This window comes from Marmota monax, unplaced genomic scaffold, assembly GCF_021218885.2.
Source record: "Marmota monax isolate L192 unplaced genomic scaffold, Marmota_monax_Labrador192_F-V1.1 WCK01_AAM20220418_F8-fsc00047, whole genome shotgun sequence".
In the NCBI taxonomy this organism is placed as follows: Eukaryota; Metazoa; Chordata; class Mammalia; order Rodentia; family Sciuridae; genus Marmota; species Marmota monax.
In genome coordinates, this window is record NW_026692072.1 from 9,456,352 (window position 1) to 9,475,056 (window position 18,705).

General features: G+C 37.7%; 1 protein-coding gene across 1 annotated transcript in view; it reads left to right on the forward strand.

Moving 5' to 3' along the window:
* Hsd17b12 (hydroxysteroid 17-beta dehydrogenase 12) overlaps window positions 1-18,705 on the forward strand; it is a 147,066-nt gene that overhangs the window by 34,215 nt on the left and 94,146 nt on the right. The gene's annotated exons all lie outside the window — the stretch shown is intronic.

The following is an 18,705-nucleotide window of genomic DNA, read 5'->3' on the forward strand; positions in this document are numbered from 1 at the left end:
GGGAATTTTATACAAACTTTGAATCTACTGGAAACTTTAGCATGCTAGGGGAATAAATCATGAGTATAAGGCATTTTGTTGATAAAAATTCCCCCCATAGAACAAACCACTGTTTCTTGATGCTGAGTTTTAGCAACTCTGTTTCTCCAAGAACTTGGTGTTATGGTAAAGCAGCAGAAAACCCACAATAACTTGCCCTCTCTCAATTCTTTCATCCATTTGTTTTATTTCTGGAAAGTTTGAGTTGAAATGCTTTTTCTAATCCAGGCTTTAAATGCTAACTGAACTAAACAGACACCTTATTGTGGCAGTATCACACAGGGGATTGAGCAGTGTAATTCTGTTTAAATTAGTATTTAAAAGAATATAATTTTTTGAACTTTAAATTTTAAGATGTTTAAATTTTTAAATTTAAAAATATTATACAAGAAGTACATTTGGTTACTTTATAAAAATTAGAAAATATAGCTAAGTAAAAAGAAAATAAAAATTACTTAACATACTTCTACCTAGAGGTACCTACCTCCAAATTTTTGGTTTATGTATGACCTTTTAGATTCTTTAGATTTTTCCAAACAACGTGCACATGTTTACAAAAAATACAAAATACTCATTACTGTACTTGTTGGTTCTACTGCTGCCTTTGAAAACTGAGTTAGATTATTGGTAAGCTTCTTTTGGCTCATTACTAGGTAATGGTTATTAGGAATTCCAAAGTTCTATAGAAATAAATATTGTCAAAACAAAAATATTCAATTTTTCTTCACACAATTATTCTCCAATTTGTTTTCACTTAACAATCTATCACAGACAACTTTTACTGCTAAAAGCTGGTCTGTGAGGCTATAATTTTTTTTTTTTTTAGAGAGAGAGAGAATTTTAATATTTATTTTTTAGTTATCGGCAGACACAACAGCTTTGTTTGTATGTGGTGCTGAGGATCGAACCCGGGCCGCACGCATGCCAGGCAAGCATGCTACCGCTTGAGCCACATCCCCAGCCCAGGCTATAATTTTTGATAGCTGCATTTGTGTTCCATTGTATTGATAGTATCTGCTATATAATATATAATATATAACATAGATTCCATATATTATTGATATGGATATGTTACAGATTAGCATGTATGCCATAATTATATACTATACATATATGTGTATGCATATAAATATATATATATGCACAGTATATGTTCTACAACTACATTTTATAATTTAACTCTATATATGTATGTATATATGCATGTGTGTGTATACATATGTGTATATATATATGTGTGTGTATATATATATATATGCACACTATATACATTCTACAGCTAGATGTTAGAATTTAGTGGTCCTTTTTGTTGAATCGTTTCAATTTTGCTTTTGTAAGCAATGCTGTCATATACTAGCATCTTTAAAGGTCATATTCGTTCTGAATAACTGAAAAGGAAAGGCAATAAAGTATTAAGTTAGTAAGGGCCAGCAATGACATTGAAAGGCATGGCATTTAATGAATTATTTCAGGTGCTCTTGCATCTTAAGGATCAACGACCAAATAAGAAAAACAAGGACAACCATTCATCTAATAGAATCTAATACTGAATTTATAAGTTTAGCAGTATCTAGTCCTGGGAAGAATTGAATGTGTTTTCAAAATGTTAAATAGCAGATAGTTTTAATTGCTCCAGCACACCTATAAGGGAGGTGAGTAGGTCCGGGACCAATACAACTATAACTTAATGCATCCTGTGATGTGCTTGTTCTTTCTTTGAGCTCTAGTCAGACAGTGAAATTTTGTTGAATAATTTACATTTGAAACTTTCATTAGTGATGACTAAGTTTCTACAATGCCTTTGTAGAATAAAGAGATGTGAGCAAATAAGTGATATCATTGAAAAAGCACACAGGATTGTGTTTTTTTTTTTTTTTTTGGTTTGTTTTTTGTTTGTTTTGTAGAGATGGAGATCAAACCTAGGGCCTTACGCTTGCTAGGCAAGTGCTCTACCATGGAGTTATACCCTTGGTCCAAGGTTACATTTTATTTTTGGAGGGTACTGGAGATTGAACTCAGGGGCACTCAACCTCTGAGCCATATCCCCAGCCCTGTTTTGTATTTTATTTGGAGACAGGGTCTCACTGAGTTGCTTAGCACCTCACTTTTGTTGAGTCTGGCTTTGAACTCGTGATCCTCCTGCCTCAGTCTCCTAAGTTGCTAGGATTACAGGCATGTGCCACTGCACCTGGCCCAAGGTTCCATTTTACATCAGCCTTTCTCAAAGGTTCTGTTTGTAAGAGGTGGCTTGGTAAAGGAAGAAAAGTATGCTTCCTTTGAGTCCATAATGCTTTTCCACAGAGGTTCTTGTCACCCAACCTCTGCATCTGGGAGGTAGTTTATCCAGAAAGTTGAATAAGACAAAGTTTAAGTGACAAGCAGAAAATTATTTTATTGGTCTTAAGCACTTCCACCAAGGGATAACAGGAGAAACAGAAGGTATAGAAACTAGCCTTGAGTTTTCCACCTTTCTTATTAAAGGTTCATGGCAAAGAAGTGGAAAATAATGAAAAGTGTTTTTTTTTGGGTCAATCACTTATGTTCTCTCTGTCTTGGATGTTAGAAGGTGACACAATTGTAGGTTAAATCAGCTGTGACTTGACTTACACTGTTTCTATAACATGGGTGTATGGGTTGTCTTTTTTTTTTTGGTTTTGTTTAGAAATTAAAAATGAGAGAGAAGTATTGCTGTGACTTACATTCTTCATCGTTTTGTATTCATAGGGTCTTGGTTTTTCATTTAATCCATGGCTACATTTTGAAAATGCTGAAACTGAGGCTCAGAAATGTTAATTATTGGTCTAGATCCATTTAGCTAGTGGGAGCCAGAACTAGAAACATGGATTTCCTGACTGCTTGTCAGCCCACCGCTATTTTCTGTAGAATATATAGTCTCTGTAACTGAGAAAGAGGGTGTTGAATTACATTAAGCTTCCTTAAAAAGATTCAGTTGGAAGTGAATTTGAGTGTTCATTCTGAAAAGTGTGATAGTTGTTAGGTTGCTTAGCATGATTTTATTGGCAGTCTTGATTTTCCTAAAAAGTAGGAAGAGGATCCAGCCAGAGGTTCTATAGCAAGAAGGAACTGTGTGGAACATCTAGGGCTTTGCCTGTTCAGGAATACAGCGGAAACATTAGGTGAGAATAGATGAACATTTTTTCCTTCCTCAAATTTGTTGTTGATCTTACCATCATTTATTCTGCTTTTCAAGATATATATGTATAGTGAATTGTTTGTCAAATGATCTCTTGGGGTGGCTGTTTTGAAGTTCTTTTCCTTTAATTTTTAGTGTTCATTTTATTTGTTTATTTTTAGGTGGTGCTGAGGGTTGAACCCAGTGCCTCACACATGCTGGGCAAGCACCCTACTACTGATCCACGACTGCGGCCCCCATTTTAAAAGTTCTTGACCAGGCCTGAGACAGACACGCAAAATGATTTCTCCTAGGCATAAAGTACCTAGGGAGTGTGGGAAGATCTCTTTGGTCATAGCATCAAAATACATGCCTTTTGGGCAGTGTTGAGTCCTCCAGGAAGTGCTTATTTCCTAGGAAGACTGGCTCAAACAGGACTTCATTGTACTGTGTCCCTGAGAAGCCTGGTGGCTTAGAAGGAGAAATAGCTTCTTAGCAGGGAGGTACAGAGTGAACAGAATCCCTGGCCTCTCTGTTTATGGAGAGCTTACCCACTTACCTGAGGAATATTTTAAAATTTTAAACAGAATGAATTAGATTAAAACAAGTAAAAAAAAAATCTGCTCTGTAACCTCCCTATATTCTTATTTACCTTACTGTTCATAAATTTTGGCTGTTGCAAGGAAATTAATTATAGGAACTTCTGGATAGATCTCATTGCAACTCATTTTTATCAGGCCAGAGTTATATATTTTAAGGGCATGTATGTAGTAGGCACTATTTTTCTACTGGTATGCCTGCCCACTGTTTATAAGTTAAGGAACTGTTTAATTTAGTTATTACTTGTTAAATATGTACAGTCATGAGATATAAGCATTATCAAATTAATGAGGAGGAGACCCTGGAGTATTTGTATGCACAGTACATTATTGCTAAATGTGACTGTTATTGGTATTTCTGAGTTTATAAGGCAATTTTCCATTGTGTAGCATATTCATGTTCTAGTGATTAGATTTAGCATGATGTGACTATTGGCAAGTCATTTAACCTAAGATTGTTTCTTCATCTGTAAAATTAGGTACTATAATAAGGTCTTGTTATTTATAAACCTCATAAAGTTTTCTGGGCAGCTACTGATTGTACCTCATAGAGTGTCGGACAGTTAAAAAAGAGTGCTGTAAAGGGGCTGCTATTGTGTTTGGCACATGTTAGGCACTCAATTTATATACATGGAAAACGGCTTTTCTACTCATGGGAGCAATCCAAACTTAGGTTCCACCATATGCAGAGAGTAAATTGAATGACATGTTGATAGTGTTATCCAGCTGTCTGTCACCTGTGTCTAGTTCTGAGACATTTCCATCACCTCGAAGGAAACATCATTCTCCTTAAAGCAGTCACTTCACATCCTCTCTCCCTCAGATCCTGGAAACCTCTATCTGCATTATTTCTCTATGAGTTTACCTATTTCAGATGTTTAATGTAAATGGATTCTTAACTGTTTCACCTTACCTTTTGTGTCTGGCTTGTTTTAGTTAGCATGATGTTCGGATGGAAGGCTAATCACACTGTACCATGTGTCAATACTCCATTCATTTTTAATGGCTGAATAATATTTCATTTTGGATATACCACATTTTGTTTATCCATTCTTCAGTCTATAGATATTTGAGTTGTTCCCACATTTTGGCTACTATCAGTGGAGCTGCTATGACATGCATGTACCAGTTTCTGTTTGATACTTGTTTTCAATTCTTTTGGGTATGCCTCAAAGTGGAATCACCAAATTATATGGTAATTCTGTGTTTACCTTTTCTTGAGGAAGTGCCAAATTGTATTCATCAGTGGCTGTTTTATTTTACATCATTCTTTACCAATACTTGTTATTTTCCATTTTTGAAAATTATGGCCGACCTAGTTTGTCATTGCGGTTTTGATTTGCATTTATCTAATGATATTGAGCATTTTTTCATGTGCTTGTTGGCTTTTGTATATCATCTTTGGACACATGTCTATTTAAGCCCTTTGCTCAGTTTTAAACTTTAAAACCCAACAAACTGGGTTTGTTGTTGAGTTGTAGGAATTCCTTACTTATGCTGGATTTGCAAATTTGCAAATTACCTTTAGATATGTAATTTGCAAATATTTTCCCCATTTTGGGGTTGTCTTTTCACTCTCTTGATAATGTCTTTTGATGCTCAACAAATTTTTATTTATTTATTTATTTGCAGTGTTGGGGATTAAACCCAGGACCTTTTATAAAAGTGCTCTACCATTGAGCTAGTCCCCCACTGCTAAAATTTTGGTTTAGATAAAGTTCATTTTCTATTTTTGTTTTTGTTGCTTGTGCTTGTGGTGTCACATCAAACTTCAGTAGCTTTTTATTTTCCTTTTTATACCCCTTCTACTTCCTACTTCTACTTTCATTGTTAACATCTATTGAGAATTTATTGTGTTCAGGCCCCTTGGTAAGTAGATTATATACATTGTCTTGTTTAATATTCTGACAGGGCGGGGTGCATAACATTACTTGTTGAATCTTTACAATGGCTCTCTGGGATAGCTAGTATTGTATTCATTCTACAACTAAAGACACTGAGATAATAGAGAGTAACTGGCCTCCAGTAGGTGAATGAGATGGTACTGGAGCCTCACTGGTTTGATTTTAGCATCTATATTCTTAACTGTGCATATTGCATTTGTACTAAAATAGCAAAGGCCCAGTAAACCTTTTCACTTTGGTGTCCGTATGGCTCTATGGCTTAAAAGTAGTTAACTCCTTTGTTGCCCCTTAGAACTCCTACTCTCAGGAGGCCTCTTCCAACTTACTCTCACATTTTGGGTACTCTCAAAGAAAGCGACAAAGAAGTTTGAGTCTACTTAATCATGCTGAGCATGAGGATTGATAGCCTTTTAATTCTTGCACAAGGGTTTGCATTTTTAAAGAGGATGTGGCATTAACTGAAATGAATCATTATTTGGAAAGGTCTTCAGTTAACCAAGTAAAGTGAAAAAATCAGACAGCAGATATTTTTGGGTTATGGTGCCAGAAGGAACCACATGGCTTTGCCTGGAAGTCAGCCCAGGGGAGTTGCTGCCCAAGTGGATCCTGCTTTTCACAGTTTCTTCCTTCTTGTTCTGAACCCACAGATGGCTTCTGAGTGTTTATTTGTTTGGGTTTGGTCTTATCTGTTAGTTTAAGTGGCAAGTGGTTACTATCTGTAGTTTCTGGTTGGGTTTAGAGAACAGTGAAAGGTAGCAGAGGGCTGCTAGTGGGAGCCTGAGGGACTGAATGGGAGGAGGGGGACTCTGTTGAGATAGGACTTTGGTTAACTGGGCATTTTCTTTCTATAGTAATCCATGATGCTCGGAAAATATGTATATATGCCCAAGCCAAGGGATTGTGGGAAATGCCTACATACCTGGGTTTATGCATAGACTTCACGTTTTTCTGTAAAATTGTTTTTTATTTAAATATGATCAGAAGAATCAGTTACAGTTGGCCTTTCTAATTTCGAATCCCTTTCACTGTTTCTCTTTAATGAAAATGTGGGAAGTTGCTGCTGTTTCATTAACTTGCATCCTGCATGCTTCTCTTCTTTGTTCTTTGTTAAATATGAGCTGGCATGTGTTAGACGACGTTAGCATTTGCTCTTGGGGACTTCAGTGGTTTCTAAATTCAGCACTGCTAAGCCTGTAGACTGTTTGCTTGAATCAATTGAGACTGCTATTTTTAGCAACAAAAGGGAATTGAAATAGCAATTTTCTTTCCATGTAATAGATCCCCAAGAGGAATACTGATGCAAGCTCTCTGTCATTTTCTCCCCCCCCCCCCCCAAGCACTCAGAGGAAGGCAGCTGTCATGGTTTGAGCATCTTTAATCAGTTGAGTGTTTTTTGCATTCAGGTGTTTGGAGTTGGGGGGTAGAAGGGTGGGGAAGGATCACGAAAAGGAACCTGCTTGGAATAACTAAGCTCTCATGCATGGTCTCTGTAGTCAGAATTTGGCGGTTAGTGGCAGGGAATAGACAGAGGAGCTAAAAATAGTGTGTTTGCTTCCAGTGTTCCTCTAGTCTATTTTTGATGTTTGATTTTGATAAGGTTGATTGGGTTCTTACTAAAAATATCTGTTCCTAGCAAGTTGAGGACAAAAAGAGTAGAATATTTTTAACCTACACAAACTGAAGTATTTTTGTTGACTATATAAAATCTGGAAGTGGAACCCTGGTCAGTTGCCAGTATTTTATGTAATCTGTAATAAGCTAGACACTTCTGGATGCCAAGTTGGGATATTCTTTATACTTGTCAGTTTTCATCTTCTAAAGGCTTGCAAATTTGGTTCTGGTGTTATATTTATCCATAAAGGGATAAGCCTTTTTAATATCTTCTTTCCCCTGCCTCTCTCCTTTTCCACTTCTTCATTTCTACCCATGACCATCCTATTTATTCCCCAAGCCTGTCAGATCAGGCGGGGCAGGCTGCGACCAAAGGAGGCAGATTTAAAAGGGCCGCTGAACAGGCTTTATTGAGATATCACTCCCGGGCAGAACTTGATCAGACCCACAGAGGGGACAGGGGAAGGGTCTGAGGAGAAACCACATGGAAGCTCGACCAGACTGGACTTTTATGGGGCTTACAGCAGGAAAGGAAGGGCCTGGGACAGGAAAAGGTGTTTCTAGGGTCCCTTGCCCCCTTGGAGTTGGTCAGGGGAGTTGGCTGAACTCCAGGATTGGCCAGGGGGTCCTGCTGATTGACAGGCATTAGTCAGGAGATCTGGCTGATTGACAGGCGTTTCTGTCGGAATCTGATTGATGTTCTTCTCAGGTGCGGGCTGCTTTGTTCTAAGTTGCCACTAAGTAGCCACCAAGTCGCCGCCACCGACCTAACAAAGCCCTCAGAGCTGTAGGTGGTACCCATAGCTTTTTTTTTTTTAACATATTGAAACCTACCTTAACTTTTCCACCTACTCTCTAACGAAATGGGATCTGAGGATACTCTGTGTTAATTGAAGAAGCAAATCATACTGCTATGAATAGTGAGCTGTCACTATGTTGGTAATTTAGCATCCTTTACTAAACCAAAGTGGTTAATCTCCCCTTTGCCTAATCACATTTTGGACTAGTTTGCTTCATACTCACCCTGGCACATTGTGATTAAAGTGATTCTCTTGAGCATTGAACATCAGCTCATTTCAAGGACAACCACAGAATCCTTTGAAAGTATACATCTGTAGAGTCATCATAAACAAGTTAAACTTCTATTAAATTTCTTGAAAACCTCATTTTAGATCATTGATTCTTGCTTGATGTTGAGAGGCGCTGAAGAGTGAATGGGATTGTTTACCATTTCTAAATAAGGAGTGGGTGAAGCGCTGGGTAGTGTTATAAGAGGCTAGTTTTCCATTCATAATCTTCTTTGATTCATTCACTCATCCATTTATCCAGCAAAACCTCATTAATCATCTGCTCTTTGCTAGGCAATGTCTTTGCATTTAGACTATGGTGACCCAGACAGACACTGCACTTATGGAAACCTGTATGATAAACGTCATGAAGGAAAGTACAGTGTATGATGGGCACAGAGAACTATGGGGTCCTAAGTTAGTCTAGCAGTCAAAGAAAGGGTAACGGGGGAGGAGAGATGTGAAAAATCTCAAGAATGGAAGGAAAACATTGGTAGGAGTGTGCCTCAGCTGTATGTGCTACTATAACAAAATACCCTGATAGGTTGCCAAGAGACTAAGAAATACCCTGAGATGATGGTGTGCAAGACAGAGAGTTTATTGAAACAGGGAAGTCTAGTGGTGGCTAGCTAGATGGGTGGTACTTCACAGCCAGCACTGAGGAGGGAGGGTTTTGAAGCTTAAGCTATATAACCATTGTTGCTGGTTTGCTTTGTTCCTTTGTGTGACATTCCAAGTTGCCTTTGGTGTACCTGCAGAAAAGAACAGTTCTCAGAGATAATACTTGTTTGCCCAGTTCCCTGAGTACATGTGAGGGAGCCAGTGCTCCTTCAGCTAATGCTTATCTGATCTGGGTCCAGACTTACCTTTGTTGTCCCCTTGACTTGGCTAGAGTCTTGGGACTAGAAAGGGGCATCTCAGGGACACGGTGTTTGATGTTTCTTCTCCTTTTTAAAGGATCATGCAAGTGGGTAATTTGTAAAGACTGGCAAGTCCAAGATTAAGGTACCAACAGATTTACTTATCTCGTGAGCACTCATATTGTGAGGGCTGCTCTCTGCATCCTGGCTGGTGGCTTGCTGATGCATTGTTGGAATGTCCTCACATGAAGGAGGACAAAAGGACAAGAAGCCCAAATGAATGCTGCATGCTGTGTTAAGTGCCTTAATTAAAACCATACGTACAGGAGGAGCGCCAAGCCTTATCACCTTCAAGGTCCCACCTCTTCTTGCTATTACATTGGCCACTGAGTTTCAGCACCTACATTTTGGAAAGGACATGTTCAAAGTATGAACATATTGTGCATATAGGGAGTAGAGGGAACAACATTTGTGAAGAGAGAGCATGTTACCTTGGAAGCATTTCACCATGATTGTGGGGCAGAAAGTGGAAGGAGGAGCCAGGTGTGATGGTGCCTGCCTGTAATCCCAGCAGCACTCGAGGCTGAGGCGGGAAATCTCAAGTTCAAAGCCAGACTCAGCAAAAAAGCTAGGTACTAAGCAACTCAATGAGATCCAGTCTCTAAATAAAATACACAATAGGACTGAGGATGTGGTTCAGTGGCCAAGTGTTCCTGACCTGAGCTCAATTCCTGGTACCTGCCCCCCTTCCCTAGGCACTCAACCCCCCACAAAAAAAAGGAAGGAGGAAACTAGTGGCAGGTAAGGTTAGTTCCTAGAAGACCTGTCACGAGTGAGGGCAGTGGGAAGCCACAGGTTTGAGGCAGGGAAATGATCCTCACATTTGCACATGGAGTGATCACTTTGGCTATGGTGTGGAGGAAGAATTGCAGAGGAGTAAGGATGGGACCCAGCAGATGTATTAGAAGATGGTTGCAGTAGTTCTTAGGGGAGATGAATGATGGGACCTCCAGGTGATGACATTGGGAAGAAGTGAAGGATTTGCTTCAGGTTTAGTGTAACTGGCAATAGGAAAACATTGTCACTTCTTGGCAGGGAAAAAAGATTATAAAAGCAGTTTTTGAGAAAGGTAATTCTTAACTTGTGTATAACATGGATTGAGTGAGAAGGGACCGAAACCTTCACTGCCCAAGTCCTTGTGTGTAGGGGTGAGAGTGTAGAACAGACTGGGAGTTGTGAGAATTAACTAGATCATATCAATGAGGTTCCATAAGCAAATTATTTTCTAATGTAAATATTAAATATTTTGTTTTCATAATTTACTGATGTTATTCTTGCTTTTTGGGGGCCTATAATAGTGACTTTAATACAAGTTTGTTTTTCAACCAGTTTAAAGATTTGAACTTTCATATATGCTTGATTCTGTATTATAATCAATTAGGTAAAAGAGATGATTGGTTTGAAAAATGGCATGGTAGTTCAGTGGTATGATCAGGTACCTTAATTCCTCTGAGTCTTCTACCCTCAGAGGTACTTCATGGTTCAAGAGGCGGCGGGAGTCCCACCCATCACTTTTGAATTGACTGCATGAAGGGCAGAAAGGGGCCGCGCTGCTGCGTCAGCTGTTTTCAAGCAACCTTTTTCAAAGTCCTTCACAACTCTGCTTACATCTTTTCCCCAGAATTTAATCACATAGCCACACCTACCTGCTTTGGAGGTTGGAAAATAGAGATTCCAGGAAATAAAGATTCCAGGTTACAGTATGCTGGGCTGAAAGTCACTGTTCTCATGCAAAGAAGGAAGGAAATATGGTTGTTATGAGCCACAGCCTGCTATGTGCCTTCCTATGTGCACTTGACACATAAAGAATGGGTCCCCACACAGGGTGGATTTTGCACATTGCAACTTATTTAATTATACCTGTGAGTGCTTGCTTCTTTCATTTGAAGAGACAACAAAAAACTAATTTGAATGACTTAGAAGCTCATCTTTTTTTCATTTGATTTTCATTGAAAATTAGTGTATTAGGGTGGGAATGCTTAGATCAGTGTTTCCCAGAAATAAATCAAGAGATGATCACACATTGATGAGTATTTTTAAATATATATAGGTAGACTATATGTATAATACATATATACACACTGATAGTCTCTCTATATAAATATATATATTATATAAATATATACAGACTATCAGTGTAACATATAAACTATCAGTGCAAAATATATATGTCAGACTGGTAGTTTATGTTATACTGATTGATAGTCTATTTCTATTCATTGAAAATGATGACATTTATGATTGAATTAAGTAAATAATTTTGAGATAATTGTGTTTTTACATTTTATTTAAGAAAGAATGATCAGTTTTAAGAAAATATTAAGTGACTTTGGGAAATAGTCCTAAGTAATGCTACCTTGACTTTGGGGAAACTGGAGTAGATGAAGAGTTTTTGGCTAAGTTTCTACTGTCTTTCTAGTAGGAAAGGACTTTCTTTTTTAAAAAGGAAATATATGACATAATAAAATGTACATGACAGTGTAAAAAAATGCAGATAGTAAAATGAACTTAAAAAGTTATCTTTCTCTGATCTCCCCAAAGCAACTAGGCTTTGGAAGGGCAGCTATTAGTTTGTAGATAGTTTTAGATAGATTAAAAATATTTTTTAGGATCTTTAATATCCAGAGTGGATTTTTATATGTCTTTGAATTCTCTACAGTCATGCATATAATGGTTTCTAAAGACAGCCTAGTTTGATTTTTAAATTTTTTTTTTTTTTTTTTGCTGGTGCTAGGAATCAAACCCAGGCCCATTGTGCATGTTAGGCAAGCTCTCTACCATTGAGCCACACCCTCAGCCCAGTTTGATTCAAATTTGGTAATTGTTAGTAGCACATGATAGGTAAAAGCATTTTTGCAGAGAGCAGAAAGTCAAATCTTTCTAGAAAGTGTGCTCAGTACTTCATCCTCAATGAAAGTTAGTCTACTTTAGTGTAATGTGCAACTTTAGAGGAATGTGGGGGTGCTTTCAATTTTAAAATGGACAAGTAATAGTACTTCTGGCTTTTCATCTCTTGGAAATCCTCCCCCCAAATTAGAAGGGAAACAGTTCCATTTTGATGCAACTACACAACTTCTGTCATCTCTAATCCCCAGTCCAGGCAAATGAAGGTAGAGGAGTGGTAACTTACTTCACAGAGCAGTCACCTGAGAACTCAGAGGGACCACCACTGGGAAACAAGAAAGTTCATCCCTTGGACACCAGAACCACATATAAATTGAACATATATTTCAGCACTTAAGAAGGCAGGTGGGGCTGGGCTCTGAGCCACATGTGCTTGAGACTCAGGGAAACTGGGCAAAAGAATGCAGTGATCAGGTGATGAATGGAAAGTTTACAGACTAATAGCTGCCCTGCCAGAAGCCTAGAAAATGGCAATGCTTCTAAAGGAACACTGAAGATTCCCTGATGAAAGACTAATACTGACTTGGGGATTCCCCAATAAAAAAGCTGGTTTGACTATTCGTTGTCCTGTAGTGAGGACCACAGTATAATTACCATATCAGTGCATTTTAACCAACGTTTTAATGCTTCCAAGATGAGACAGAGTGAAACAATCAAGAAGGAACTTAGAGGAGACAAAATATAAGGAGTAGAAGAAAATGTAAATATGTAAACAAATTATGATTAATGTCCTCAGAGAGAAGACAGGATTCTGAGAGAGGCCTGGGGAGTGCAAGCAAGCAGTCAGAAAATGGAAGAGTTCTCTAAGATTAAAAACTGAACATCTAAATTTAAAAAGCCAGTAAAGGATTTGGAAGATAAAGTTGAAGAAATTTATAGGAAAGTAGAAAATAAAAATAAGATTAATGGAGAAACTCTTAAGTTCAAATTCAGATTAATAAAGATTCTAATAAGAGAAAAATATGAGGAAGATATTATCAAAGAGTTAATGTAGAAAATTATCAGAACTTAAAGTCATGAATTTTAAGGCCCATTAGTGCTTAGCACCAATGAATGGAAAAACATCTACTCCAAGGCATATCATGGAGTCTTAAAGAGTAAGTAATAATCCTAAAAGCCCCAGTGACAGAAAAGCAGGTTACCCACAAATGGTCTGAAATACGATGGTGAAACCCTTTAAACAATACTTGTGCTTGAAGATAATGGAGAGTTGTCTAAAATGCTTTGTTAAAAATGATTTTCTGCTTAGAATTCTACACCTAGTCAAACTATAATTTTGAGGTTTGAATATAGAGTTTTAAAAAAATATGCAAAAGAAAATTGTCTCACTCCATCAAATAAGGAGACATGATGACTAAATGTAATATAATTGTCCTGGATGGGATCCTAGAACAGAAAAAAGACATTCAGTAAGGACTAAGGAAATCTGAATAAAATATGGACTTCAGTTAGTTGTTCCAATATTGGTTCATGAATTGTGACAAACGTACCATAGTAATGTAGGCTGTTAGTACTATCTCTCTTTTTTTTTTTCAAGTCTGAAACTATTCTAAAATAAAGTTGATTTAAAAGAATGTTTGCAAACATGTCTCCGTGTATTTGTTCTTGGGAAGCTACTGGCATACTGAGATATTCTCCCATACTTAGAGAATAGAACAAGACCTGGAAAACAGAGCTTCAGCACAGGACAGAGGCCAAGGGAATCCCCAAGACCATGTTCCCAGACAACAGCTGTACAGTAAAGCAGAGGAACCATTCCAAGTTGGAGCTGGATAACAGGCACTGTGAAGGTGATGTCTAAGGAGGAAAACAAACGAAAAAAACGAATGACCTGCTAATGTGGACGTTTGTGTTGAGAGATTGTAGAGCATGGGGATGTTTAAAAAGAAAAGCATGCGGATGAAGAACAGTGCAATTCTGTGTGTAGGGATGACAGAAATTCCGCTAGAAAATGAAATGTAATTATTTTTGTACTGTTTGGATCAGTAGAGAGAAATATATTTATTTAATCACAATAATTGTTGTATAACAAAATATTTGACTAGTCTTTATCCCTGATCCCTGAGGAGGAGACTCCAAATTCTTAGGAGGACTTTCCTATAGGATGACTTCTGGTGGAACCCTAGATAGCTTGCAAGCGTTGGGCCGGACATGCCTGAAAGTTATGTGATTAGAGCTTGAGACTTTGAGCCACCTGATCAGTCCAGCCTCCTGGCCTCTGGGAAGGGCAGGAGATCTAGAGATTGACTTCAGTCGTGTGGCCAGTGATCAAGTCAGTCATGCCTTTATAATGGAACCTGATAAAAATCTGGACACTGAAGCTGGATGGAGTTTCTTGGTTGGTAGAGATATTGTTGTGCTGGGAAGGCAATGTGCCTCCCCTGATTCTTTGCCCTGGGGAGAGGACATAGAGCTTCTCAGACCTTACCCTATGTGTTCTCTTCATTTGGTTGATCTTGGTTTGTATCCTCTATAACTGGAAGTTATTTCAAGTTCTCTAAATTATTCCAGTAGATTATCAAGTCCGGGGGATTGTGGGAACCCCCAAATTTGTAGCCAGTTTGTAGTCAGAAGTGTGGGTAGCCTGGGGCCTCTGAACTTTGTGTCTGGCATCAGAAGAGCAGTCTGGTTGGGGACCATGCCCTTAATGTAAGGGATCTGTGCTAAATCTTGATGGTGAATGTCAGAATTACTTTGCAATATTCCAGTAATATAAACACTATTGACAGAATCAGAAGGATGGGGAAAACAAAAGAGAAGTGGAAGTTTTTGTCAACTATAATAAGCCAATAGGGAGGCCCTAAGCAACTAAGCAAAACCCCATCTCAAAATAAAAAGGGCTGGGAATGTGGCTCAGTGGTTAAGTTCCCTGGGTTCAATCTGTGGTACAAACAAAGAAGGAAGAAAAAAATAAAATATCTCCACATTCATATCAACTTAATAAGTAACTCATGAATTGAGTGCCACTATAAATCCCCAAACTTGGAGAATTTGGAAAAGGAAGACTCGATATCCATTAAGCAAAGTTTGGAATCTCCAGACCTGGCAGATTCTAGCTGTCTACGACTGTCATTGGTTATAATGACACTGTGCTATGCTGAGTTCAGGTGGGGTTGGCAACTTCTAAAACAGACGCACACAACAGAGTTGTTGATGTTCTTTTGAAATGTATTCCAGCCAATAATTTTAGATGGACAATGTAGAATGACTTTATCGTTGTTTAATTCTTGGTCATATTCTTGTTGAGAGATTTTATTTTATGGTGGTGCTTAAGTTGTTAACAGATTTTAAACCTCTAACCTAAGAAATCTGATGCTGCCACCAGTTGCTATAACTGCATTTGTGGCTTGCTTGCTTCACAGTTGTAGGCTTCAGCAGAATAATCTACATACAAAAGGCTTTGTAAGTAAGATAGGTCAGTGACTGATAGGCGGCTATGAAGAGTGTAAGCTACTGAATTTGAAAAGTGAAGACCTTTGAGAAATCAGGTTCTCAGGCAAGCAGTCTTATACAGTTTTAAAAGATTAAAACTGGTGAGCATCATTCATGCATTCAGCAAATGTCTGAGCACCTATGTTGAGCATGGCGTGTAGAAAGGAGGCTAGAATCAGATCAAAGAATAAAGACATGTAGATGCAAGGAATTACAATTCAAAATAAGGAGTGGTGAAGTGTCATGGTTGGGTAAAGTGCTTGTGGGAATTTAGAAAAGGAAGCGATTACTTTTATTTGGAGTGATCTGGAACAGTAGAATTGGTGGAGCTTGGATTGGGCTTTGAAGGAAGAAGGCAGAAGGGAGGTTTATCAAGAAGGAAAAGGAGAGACTGGAACGTTTTAGTATGTGTTTGTCCTTCACATGTGAAACATTATTGAGTCAGTATCAGGAATACAGTATAAAATTTGTGTCTTCACACATCCAGAAATATTCAGGAGATAAAATGTTAAAGGAAAGAACAATTGCATTGATAATGGGGTTGGAGGGACTTTCATATGATGCTTAATTTTATTTAGCTAGATTCTACAACAAATGTTTAAATCTGTGATTTAATAATGTTTCTTAATGGTAAAAACATAAGTTACCTGTGGAAAATGCCAAGGAAATAATTTATTTTAAAAATTGACAGAGGTGGTGCTGTGTTGTAGCTCTGGTAGAGCACTTGCCTAGCATGTATGAGGCATTAGGTTCTATTCTTAGCACCACAAATAAATAAAGGAAAAAAGATCAATCAGCAACCAAAATATATACGTGTGTGTGTATTTAAAAAAAAAAAAAGGTGAAAATATTCAAACACTTACTTGTGTTCCTATAAAAACCATCCATCATGGTGATCATTTAATGAGGATTAAGTTCTCTGTGGAAATATTTTTACCTAATAGATGGAGATGAATGAGTGAATGCAAATGCTACCATTTTGCAACCCCTAATAAAATAATGGATCTCAACGGAAATCATCCATGACCACTCACAGAGCAAAAGGAAAGATAACCAGACCTGTGCCTTCTGATGCAAATATGTAGTATTGCTTATGAAGTATTCTTAGGAATATAATTCAAACCTGAACTTGATCATGTGTCTATATCAAACTACTAAAGGACAGAGGAACATGTTAAATCATATCAGGGAAATGCAGTCAGCAAATGCCAGGCTGAGAAAGCATAAATCTGGGTCTGTATATTCAACAAATAACGAGTGTGTATGTGTGTGTGTGAGAGAGAGGGGGGGGGGAGTGTCGGTGGGTAGATAGAGCCTATAGATTATTATTAATAGACATGTTAAACAATATGGAATATGAAAATTATTGAATCCTGATTAAAACAAATTATTAAAGTTTTAATTTTGGGAAAATTTATTATAGTTTTAGTAGTATGAGAATGATTAAAAAAAATTTTTTTTAGTTGTAGCTGGACACAATACCTTTATTTTATTTTTATGTGGTGCTGAGGATTGAACCCAGTGTTTTGCATGTGCTAGGCGAGCGCTGTACCGCTGAGCCACTGAGCCACAACCCCAGCCCCAATTTTGTTGTTTTTAATAGCAGATACATACTAAAATCAAGGGATGAAGTGATATGATGTTTGAGATTCATTTCAGAATAATCCAAGGTGGGGAAAATGTGGAGTATAGGTAAAACAAGATTTACCTCAAGTTGATCATGGGTAAAGCTGGACCATGGGTATGTGGAGGTTTTTACTGCTCTCTGGATTTTCTTTTTTGCTTTTTTATTCCAAAAAGTCTTTTTTTTAAATGCTAGAAATATGATAGCTGATTTTGAAAGATATAGCCAGGAAGAATATGAATGTGTTTCCCATATTTCTGAATAGTAAAATTGGGAGCTTCCTTGTATAATTTGAAAGAAGTGCCTTTAAGACAAGTACAAGAAAATTCTACAAGTTGCACCATAATTTGTTTTCCATAATCTAATTGATTTAGAAAAGTTTATTTAGAGAAGTTCTGGGGCATCCTTAATCTTTTGAAGCAGATATCCATCCTTTAAACTCTTTTGTAGGGAGGTTATACTGGGAATTGAACACAGAGCACTTTCCCACTGAGCTTATGTCTAATCTCCAGGTCTTTTATTTTTTTCAATTTTGAGACGGGGAGAGTCTTGCTAAGTTGCTGAGGCTGGCCTTGAACTTGCCATCTTCCTGCCTTAGCCTCCTGAATCTCTAGTATCATAGGCACCTGCCATCACTTCCGGCCCATGCTCTGAACTTGAGACAAACACAATTCCAGTATTCCAGAGTTAAGATACCATGGTGTAGCCTGACCCATTGTGTGAATGTGTCGGGGCACGGGTGTGGGGTGCTGGGAATGGCACCCAAGGCCTCATACATGCCAGGCAAATGTTCTACCATTGACCCAAATCCCCAGCCCCCACATTATAATTTTCAAATGTTTCTACTACATAAAGTTTTTAAGATTATAAGAGAAATGTACTTTCCCATAGAAGTACTAAATCTCATTCAATTTCTTGGTACTACCCTTAATTTAAAAATTAGTTCATTGAGATACAATATATACAAATAATTGTGTACGTCAGGGTACATAGAAGCTCAATGAATGCATACACACAGGAGTAATGCTGTCTTAATCAAGATGTAGAGTATTTCCTGTACCCAGGACTTTCCATTATACCCTTTCCCTGTCATCTACCCCACAACCCAGAGGTAAGCTATATTCTGACTCCTGTCACCAAAAATTAGTTTTGCCTTTTCTTGAACTTAATAACTGGAAATATTACATACTCTTGTGTTATACTTTGTTCATTCCACACAATGTCTCAGATTTGTCCATGTTTTCCATATATCAGTAGTTTGTTCTTTTATATTACTGTTTAGTATTCATTGTATAATTATTCCTCAGTTTATTTACTTTCCTATAGATTAATACTTAGGCATGTGTACCTGCTCTGCATAAGTGAGCTACCATGGCCATTCTTTTGGTAGACATAATGTATCTGTATCTTTTGAAATTGTTGTCATAGGGTAGGCATAGCTTTAGTTCTAGACATATTGCCAAATAGTTTTT